At 36.5% G+C, this 9,951-nt stretch overlaps 1 non-coding gene across 1 annotated transcript; it reads right to left on the bottom strand.

The window, feature by feature from the left end:
- Positions 1-5,534: 5,534 nt before the first annotated feature.
- LOC148555334 (small nucleolar RNA R71) lies at positions 5,535-5,642 on the bottom strand. Its single transcript, XR_015888104.1, has one exon. It is a non-coding gene; the product is annotated as a small nucleolar RNA R71 (small nucleolar RNA).
- Positions 5,643-9,951: the final 4,309 nt, after the last annotated feature.

Raw genomic sequence — 9,951 nt, 5'->3', positions numbered from 1 at the left:
GAAAATAAAAAGGAGTAAACTAGAAACTTTAGTAAATTAAAACAATCCACACACCTTGTATATATAGCATTACATGTTAGTTAGTTAACAACATTTCATCAAGGAGGAACACTAAGATTTTAAAGGCCACCCTAAGATTTACATTGAGTTGAATGGAAACTCTGAGTTTCTACTTGCATGACATACATAACTGATATATGGTTTTTGAGCTGGAGAACACACAGCTTGTGAGTTTTGAGCTTAATTGTATGGTTACATTCAAACCATAAATTTCATTCCTGTGTGTTTTGCCCTTCTTTTTTATTCTGATGTTCTTTTCTTTATTTTAATCTATATGTCCAATATAGAATATAGATACATACCAAGAGATTATTGAGGCCATCATTTGAATTTTTTCTCACTTATCCCAATTTAGCCTACCTTTTACATCACCCTTGTTAGCCCCCTTGAGCTTTTTAATCCCTTCTTGTTCTATAACCACATTATTAGCCTTAAGCAGAAAAACAAAATAAAAATCCCAAGTTGAATCCTTGGTTAGCTTAAGATAGATATTGTGTACAATTTAAGTATGGGGAATTTTATGGGAACATGGGGTGATAGAAACAAAGTAGGGATTTAAAATGAATAAGTTACTTCAGAAATTTGGGAAGCATGCTCATGTGAAATCAAAGTAACTAAATTACCATGTGTAAACAAAATAAAAATAAAAATAAAAATAAAAATAAAAATAAAAAATATATAATTTTATATTTTCAGTACTCAAATAAGGGGATACAAAAATTCCCCAAGTGCAAAATAAAAAAGGAATCAATGCACATGGGACAAAATTTCAAAATTAAAATTAATGCATGAGCTTGTAATACAAAGTGGGAAAATTTGGGTAAATAGGTAAAGGAACTTTAAATTATATAAAGTATGTATGTTAGGTGAGATCTTAGACTAATCAAGGATTCACTTTGTTAGCTCACTTAGCCTTATACATATACCATTACCTTTAACTTGGCTCCATTACAACCTTGAAAAATACCTCATGATTTTTGTATGTCTGTATTCCATAGTTGTTGATTGGTTAGATGAAGAACAAGGTTTTAGAAAGCAAGGATAAAAAGAAGAATAGAGTGATTAACCCAATAAACACTGAGTGACTAGAGAGTAAACAAAAAATCCAGTGAGAGTTCAATAGCTCATCACCATATATCTCTGCTTAATTGTTAATTGCCTTGCAAGTTTGTGAAATACTTTTACCCATCTCAATTGTAAAAATCTTTAACATTATCTAGGGTCTGGCTATACATATGTGATTCCTTGAGGATATGAATTAATTTAACCATATTTAAGCTTTATATATAAGTGGATAATAATTAGAATTGCATGACTCATTTAGGTAGTTTGCATTTAGAATAGAATGCATTGCATGAAATTCCACCATTCTAACTTTACCCTTTCACTTGGATTTAGCATGAGGACATGTTATTGTTTAAGTGTGGGGAGGTTGATAAACCCATATTTTATGATGTATTTTGCACTCAATTTAAGTGATTTATTCAATCCTTCACTCACTTATTCATGTAAATTTCATGGTTTTACTTTCCCTTCCTTATTATGTGATATATGTGAAAAACATGTTTCCTATGCTTTAAAAATATTAATTTTAATTTCCCTTTATTACCACTCGATGTCGTGATTTGTGTGTTAAGTATTTTCAGATCTCCTAAGGCAAGAATGGCTTAGAGGACAGAAAGAAAACATACAAAAATGGAAAGAAAGCACAAAAATGGAGTCTTGGAGAAAAAGGCAGCGACGCGAACGCGTGACTGTCGCGGATGCGTGCCTTGAGCAGAACGCAAATGACGCATATGCGTGATTGAAGCGAACGCGTGACAAGGAAAACTCCCAGATGACGCGACCGCGTGACCTACGCGGACGTGTGACAGACGCCACGTACAGAAACTGCAGAAAATGCCCCCAGCGATTTCTGAACCTCTTTTTGGCCCAGATCCAAGTCCAGAAAACACATATTAGAGGTTATTAAGTGGGGGAATGCGTCCATTCATGAGGAGGCTTTGGATTATTCACTTTTCACAATTTAGATGTAGTCTTTAGAGAGAGAGGTTCTCTCATCTCTCTTAGGTTTTAGGATTAGGATTCCTCTTAAAGGATTTAGGATTTCAACTTCCTCTCAGGTTCAATATTCCTTTTATATTTTTATTTATTCTAATGCTTTTATTCGTATCTGACTTATGTTACAAATTTGGCTTATGAATTCTTCGTATTTAGATTTGAACATTTTATTTAATATAATTTGAGGTATTTCAGATTTGACTTTGCTTTGCTTTATTTGTATGAATGCTTTTAATTTAATTTAGATTTTCCCTTTTGGCTTTGGTTGATTAATTGGTAACTCTTGAGTTGTCAAACTCATCGTGATTGATAATTGATATTTTTGCTAATTGAATTGAATTCCAATAACTCTAGTCTTTCCTTAGAAGTTGGCTAGGACTTGAGGATCTAACTAGTTAGTCCACTTGACTTTCCTTTGCTTTAGTAAAGGTTAACTAAGTGGGATTAAAACTCAATTCTCATCACCATTGATAAGGATAACTAGGATAGAACTTCCAATTTTTATACCTTGCCAAGAGTTTTATTAGATATTAATTTATTAATTCTGGCAATTTATTTTCCTTGTTCAAACCTTTCGAAACCCAAAAACACTGTTTTCCATAACTAATAATAAGAACACCTCCCTGCAGTTCCTTGAGAAGATGACCCGAGGTTTGAATACTTTGGTTTATAAATTTTATTGGGTTTGTTACTTGTGACAACCAAACATTTGTACGAAAGGATTTTCTGTTGGTTTAGGAGCTATACTTACAACGCGATTATATTTGTGAATTTCTTTACCGACAAGAAATCCAGTTCGTCAAGAGTGCAAGGCCATAACCATGACCAACATGGCCGAACCTGGAGAGAGTGAGGAGGACATGAGTCCCAGTGAGAAAAGCGTCATGGGACGTCCCCTAGACAGAAAGGAGTTTCCCTTTGAGGAACCAAAGGAATCTGAGGCTCATACAGAGACCATAGAGATTCCATTGAACTTCCTTCTGCCATTCATGAGCTCTGATGAATATTCTTCCTCTAAAGAGGATGAAGATACCATTGAAGAGCATGTTGCTAAATATCTAGGAGCAATCATAAAGCTGAATGCCAAGTTATTTGGTACTGAGACTTGGGAGGATGAACCCCCTTGTTCACCAATGAACTGAGTGCATTAATGAGGCAGACATTACCTCAGAAGAAATCGGATCCCGAAAAATTCTTCATACCTTGTACCATAGGCACCATGACCTTTGAGAAGGCTCTATGTGACCTGGGGTCAGGGATACATGATGAGCGGATAATTTATACACTTTCTGGCGCAGTTGAGATCATAATTTCGTGCACCAAGTTTTTGGCGCCGTTGCCGGGGATTGTTCGAGTTTGGACAACTGACGGTTCATCTTGTTGCTCAGATTAGGTAATTTTATTTTATTTTTAAGCTTTTTATTTCTTATTTTTGAAAATAATACAAAAAAAATTTCTTCTTTTTCGTTTTTCCCAAAATAATTTTTGAAAAAAAAAAACCAAGAAATTCTTATAAAATCATAAAAAGCAAAAATTTTATGTTTCTTGTTTGAGTCTAGTGTCAATTTGTGAGTTTGGTGTCAATTGCATCTTTTTAATTTTTCTTAAAATTTTCGAAAATTTATGCATGTGTTCTTCATGATCTTCAAGTTGTTCTTGATGATTTTCTATGTTTGATCTTTAATTTTTTATGTTTTGTGTCTTTTCTTGTTTTTCATATGCATTTTAGAATCATAATTGTCTATAGAGTAAAAATTTATAAGTTTGGTGTCTTGCATGTTTTTCTTTTCTTAAAAATTTTTAAAAATAAGTTCTTGGTGTTTATCTTGACATTCAAAGTGTTCTTGCATGCATCATGTGTTTTGATTCATAATTTTCATGTTTTGAGTCTTTTGGTTGTTTTTCTCTTTCTTCATTAAAAATTCAAAAAAAAAATCTTTTCCTTATTTTCTCATAAATTTTTGAAAATTTGACTTGACTTTTTCAAAACTTTTTAAAATTTAATTGTTTCTTATGAGTCAAATCAAATTTTCAATTTAAAAATTCTATCTTTTTCAAATCTTTTTCAAAAATCAAATCCTTTTCATTTTTTTCTTCCATAATTTCGAAATTTTCAAAAATTTATTTTCAAAATCTTTTTCTTATTTCTATTTCATATTTTTGAAATTAATGCTAACAATTAATGTGATTGATTCAAAAATTTTAAGTTTGTTACTTGCCTAGTAAGAAGGGTCCAATCTTTAAATTTTAAAATCATATCTTTTTGTTTCTTGTTAATCAAGTAATCAACTTTAATTTTCAAAATCAAATCTTTTTAAATTTCTTTTTCAAATCTTTTTTCTTTAAAATAAATGTCAATCACATCTTTTTCAAAATCAATTTCAAAATCTTTTATAACTTCTTTTCTAACTTCTTATCTTTTCAAAAATTGATTTTCAAATCTTTTTCAATTAACTACTTGACTTTGTGTTTAATTTTAAAAGTTTACTATTTCAATCATATCTTTTTCAAAACTACCTAACTAATTCTCTCTCTAATTTTCGAAAATCACCTTCCTCTTTTTCAAAATTCCTTTTTAATTAACTAATTGTTTTAACTTTCAATTTAATTTCATTTTTAGTTTTTTTTCGAATTTTAACTTTAATTTTTAAATTAAAAACAAAAATATTTTTCTTTTCTTTTCAATTATTTTGGAAAATTCTTCTCTCTTACCTCCTCCTAATTATTTATTTATCTACTAACACTTATCTTCTTCTTAAAAATTCGAACCCTCTCCCTCTTTCTGTGTTCGAATTTCTTTTCTTCTTCTACTCACATAAAGGAATCTCTATACTATGACATAGAGGATTCCATATTTTTTTTTCTGTTTTCTTCTTTTTCATATGAGCAGGAACAAGGATAAGAACATTCTTGTTGAAGCTGATCCTGAATCTGAAAGGACTCTGAAGAGGAAGCTAAGGGAAGCTAAAGCACAACTCTTTGGAGAAAATCTGACAGAAATTTTTGAAAAAGAAGGAGACATGGCCAAAAATAACAACAATGCAAGGAAGATGCTTGGTGACTTTACTGCACCAAATTCCAATTTACATGGAAGAAGCATCTCAATTCCTACCATTGGAGCAAACAATTTTGAGCTAAAGCCTCAATTAGTTTCTCTGATGCAACAGAACTGCAAGTTTCATAGACTTCCATCAGAAGATCCTTTTCAGTTCTTAACTGAATTCTTGCAGATCTGTGATACTGTTAAGACCAATGGGGTTGACTCCGAGGTCTACAGGCTTATGCTTTTCCCGTTTGCTGTAAGAGACAGAGCTAGAATATGGTTGGACTTTCAACCTAAAGATAGCCTGAACTCTTGGGATAAGCTGGTCACGGCTTTCTTAGCCAAGTTCTTTCCTCCTCAAAAGCTTAGCAAGCTTAGAGTGGATGTTCAAACCTTCAAACAGAAAGAAGGTGAATCCCTCTATAAAGCTTGGCAGAGATACAAGGAACTGACCAAGAAGTGTCCTTCTGACATGCTTTCAGAATGAACCATCCTGGATATATTCTATGATGGTCTGTCTGAATTATCAAAGATGTCATTGGACCATTCTGCAGGTGGATCCATTCACCTAAAGAAAATGCCTACAGAAGATCAGGAACTCATTGACATGGTTGCAAATAACCAGTTCATGTACAATTTTGAAAGGAATCATGTGAGTAATGGGACGCCTCAGAGGAAGGGAGTTCTTGAAATTGATACTCTGAATGCCATATTGGCTCAGAATAAAATATTGACTCAGCAAGTCAATATGATTTCTCAGAGTCTGAATGGATTGCAAGCTGCATCCAACAGTACTCAAGAGGCATCTTCTGAAGAAGAAGCTTATGATCCTGAAAACCCTGCAATAGCAGAGGTGAATTACATGGGGGAACCCTATGGAAATACCTATAATCCCTCATGGAGAAATCATCCAAATTTCTCATGGAAGGATCAACAAAAGCCTCAACAAGGCTTTAATAATGATGGAAGAAACAGGTTTAGCAATAGCAAGCCTTTTCCATCATCCACTCAGCAACAGCCAGAGAATTCTGAGCAGAATCCATCTAGCTTAGCAAATATAGTCTCTAATCTATCTAAGGCCACTTTAAGTTTTATGAATGAAACAAGGTCCTCCATTAGAAATTTGGAGGCACAAGTGGGCCAACTGAGTAAAAGAGTCACTGAAACACCTCCTAGTAATCTTCCAAGCAATACATAAGAGAATCCAAAAAGAGAGTGCAAGGCCATTACCTTACTTGGTGTGGCCGAACCCAAAATGGAGGAGGAGGACGTGAATCCTAGTGAGGAAGACCTCCTGGAACGCTCAGTGACCAATAAGGAGTTTCCCTTTGAGGAACCAAAGGAATCTGAGGCTCATCTAGAGACCATAGAGATTCCATTAAACCTCCTTTTGCCCTTCATGAGCTCTGATGAGTATTCATCCTCTGAAGAGGATGAAGACACTACTGAAGAGCAAGTTGCTAAGTACCTTGGTGCAATCATGAAGCTGAATGCCAAATTATTTGGTAATGAGACTTGGGAAGATGAACCTCCATTGCTCATCAAGGAACTAAATGCCTTGGTTCAGCAAACTCTACCTTAAAAGAAACAGGATCCTGGTAAATTCCTAATTCCCTGTAACATAGGCACCATGACCTTTGAGAAGGCTCTGTGTGACCTGGGGTCAAGAATAAACTTAATGCCACTCTCTGTAATGGAGAAACTTGGGATCTTTGAAGTGCAAGCTGCCAGAATCTCATTAGAGATGGCAGACAACTCAAGAAAATAGGCTTATGGACTAGTAGAGGACGTGATAGTAAAGGTTGAAGGCCTTTACATCCCTGCTGATTTCATAATCCTAGACACTGGGAAGGATGAGGATGAATCCATCATCCTTGGAAGACCCTTCCTAGCCACAGCAAGAGCTGTGTTTGATGTGGACAAAGGAGAATTGGTCCTTCAACTGAATGAGGACAACCTTGTGTTTAAGACTCAAAGATCTCCTTCTGTAACCATGGAGAGGAAGCATGAAAAGCTTCTCTCACTGCAGAGTCAACCAAAGCCCTCACAGTCAAACTCTAAGTTTGGTGTTGGAAGGCCACAACCAAACCCTAAGTTTGGTGTTGGGAGGTCCCAACAATGCTCTGAACATCTGTGAGGCTCCATGAGAGCTCACTGTCAAGCTATTGACATTAAAGAAGCACTTGTTGGGAGGTAACCCAATGTTATTTAATTATATTTATTTATTTTCTATTGTTATTTTATGTTTTTTTAGGTTGACGATCATGTGGAGTCACAAAAACTACTGAAAAATAAAAAACAGAATGAAAAACAACTTTAAAAATAGCTCACCCTGGAGGAAGAACTTACTGGCGTTTAAACGCCAGTAAGAAGCATCAAACTGGCGCTTAATGCCAGAAAGAAGCATCAAACTGGCGTTAAACGCCAGAAACAAGCACCAGACTGGCGTTTAACGCCAGAACAGAGCATGGAAGTGGCGTTTAACGCCAGAAACAGGCTACATTTGGGCATTTAACGCCAAAAACAGGCAACAGTCTGGTGTTAAACGCCAGTATTGCATACTAAGGGCGTTTTACATGCCTAATTGGAGCAGGGATGTTAAGTCCTTGACCCCACTGGATCTGTCGATCCCACAGGATCCCTTCAGGATCTATGGACCCCACAGGATTCCCACCTTTTCTTCTCTCCTCTTTACACCTTTTCATAACTCTCTTCCACAAATACCCTTCACCAATCATCTCAATCACTCTTCCCCATCACCTCTTTACCACCACATCCATCCTCTCTTCCCATCACCTCAATCACTCTTCCCCATCACCTCTTCACTCACTAACTTGTATTCAAGACTCAAGGTTCTCCTTCTGTGACCATGGAGAGGAAGCATGAAAAGCCTCTCTCAATACAGAGTCAAACAAAAACCCCCACATTCAAACTTTAACTTTGGTGTTGGGAGGCCCTAACCAAGCTCTAAGTTTGGTGTTGAGAGGCCACAACACTGCTCTGATTATCTGTGAAACTCCATGAGAGCTCACTGTCAAGCTATTGACATTAAAGAAGCGCTTGTTGGGAGGCAATCCAATGTTATTTAATTATATCTATTTATTTTCTATTGTTATTTTATGTTTCCTTTAGGTTGATGATCATGTGAAGTCATAAAAATAACTGAAAAATCAAAAACAGAATGAAAATAACATTAAAAATAGCTCACCCTGGAGGAAGAGCTTACTGGTGTTTAAACACCAGTAAGAAGCATCAGACTGGCGTTTAACGCCAGAAAGACGCATCAAGCTGGCGTTAAACGCCAGAAACAAGCACCAAACTAGCGTTTAACGCCAGAACAGAGTATCTACTTGGCGTTTAATGCCAGAAATGGGAGAAAAGCTAGCATTAAACGCCAGAAACAAGCAGCAACCTGGAGTTTAACGCCAGAAGTGCATTCTAAGGGTGTTTTGCACGCCTAAATGGAGTAGGGATGCTAAGTCCTTGATCCCTCAGGATCTGTGGACCCACAGGATCCGCACCTACCCCACCCCTTCTTCTCTCCTCTTTACACCCTTTCATAACACTCTTCCCCAAATACCCTTCACCAATCACCTCAATATCTCTTTCCCAAATACCCTTCACTAATCACATCCATCCACTCTTTCCCAAAAACCCCACCTACCTCTAAATTCAAAATCCTTTCCCTCCCAAACCCAACCCTAATACAAAAAACCTAACCCTTTCCCCACCCCTATATAAACCCCTCAACACTACCTCATTTTCACACATCACAAACACTTTTCCCCCCTTGGCCGAATACACACTTCCCCTCCATCTCCTCCATTTTCTTCTTCTTCTCCCATTTTCCTTCTTCTTTTGCTCGAGGAGGAGCAAACATTTTAAGTTTGGTGTGGTAAAAGCATTGCTTTTTGTTTTTCCATAACTATTAATGGTACCTAAGGCTAGAGAAACCTCAAGAAAGAGGAAAGGAAAGGCAATTGCTTCCACCTCTGAGTCATGAGAGATTGAGAGATTCATCTCAAAGGTCCATCAAGACCACTTCTATGAAGTTGTGGCTAAGAAGAAGGTGATCCCTGAGGTCCCTTTCAAGCTCAAAAGGAGTGAGTATCCGGAGATCCGACATGAGATTAGAAGAAGAGGATGGGAAGTTCTCACCAATCCTATTCAATAAGTCGGGATCTTAATGGTTCAAGAGTTCTATGCAAATGCATGGATCACTAAGAACCAAGATCAAAGTATGAACCCGAATCCAAAGAATTGGCTTACAATGGTTCGGGGGAAATACTTAGATTTCAGTCCGAAAAATGTAAGGTTGGCGTTCAACTTGCCAATGATGGAAGAAAATGCACGCCCCTACACTAGAAGGGTCAAGTTTGATTAAAGGTTGGATCAAGTCCTCATGGACATATGTGAGGAAGGAGCTCAATGGAAAATTGACTCAAAAGGACAAGCCCATCACTAAGAAAAGGATGGAGCAAACAAGAGAGCCCACTCATGGACCTCAACAAGAGCATGAGGAGATTCCTCATCATGAAATCCCTGAGATGCCTCAAGGGATGCACTTTCCTCCACAATATTATTGGGAGCAAATCAACACCTCCCTATGAGAATTAAGTTCCAACATGGGATAACTAAGAGTGGAGCACCAAGAGCACTCCATCATTCTCCATGAAATTAGAGAAGATCAAAGAGCCATGAGGGAGGAGCAACAAAGGCAAGGAAGAGACATAGAGGAGCTCAAGAACACCATTGGTTCTTCAAGAGGAAGAAGACGCCACCCTCAC

The sequence above is a fragment of the Arachis ipaensis genome, chromosome B6, assembly GCF_059453495.1.
Source record: "Arachis ipaensis isolate K30076 ecotype BB chromosome B6, ASM5945349v1, whole genome shotgun sequence".
NCBI classification, from domain to species: domain Eukaryota; kingdom Viridiplantae; phylum Streptophyta; class Magnoliopsida; order Fabales; family Fabaceae; genus Arachis; species Arachis ipaensis.
Note: the sequence above shows the minus strand (reverse complement) of the source record. Positions and strands in the feature narration are given on the sequence as shown.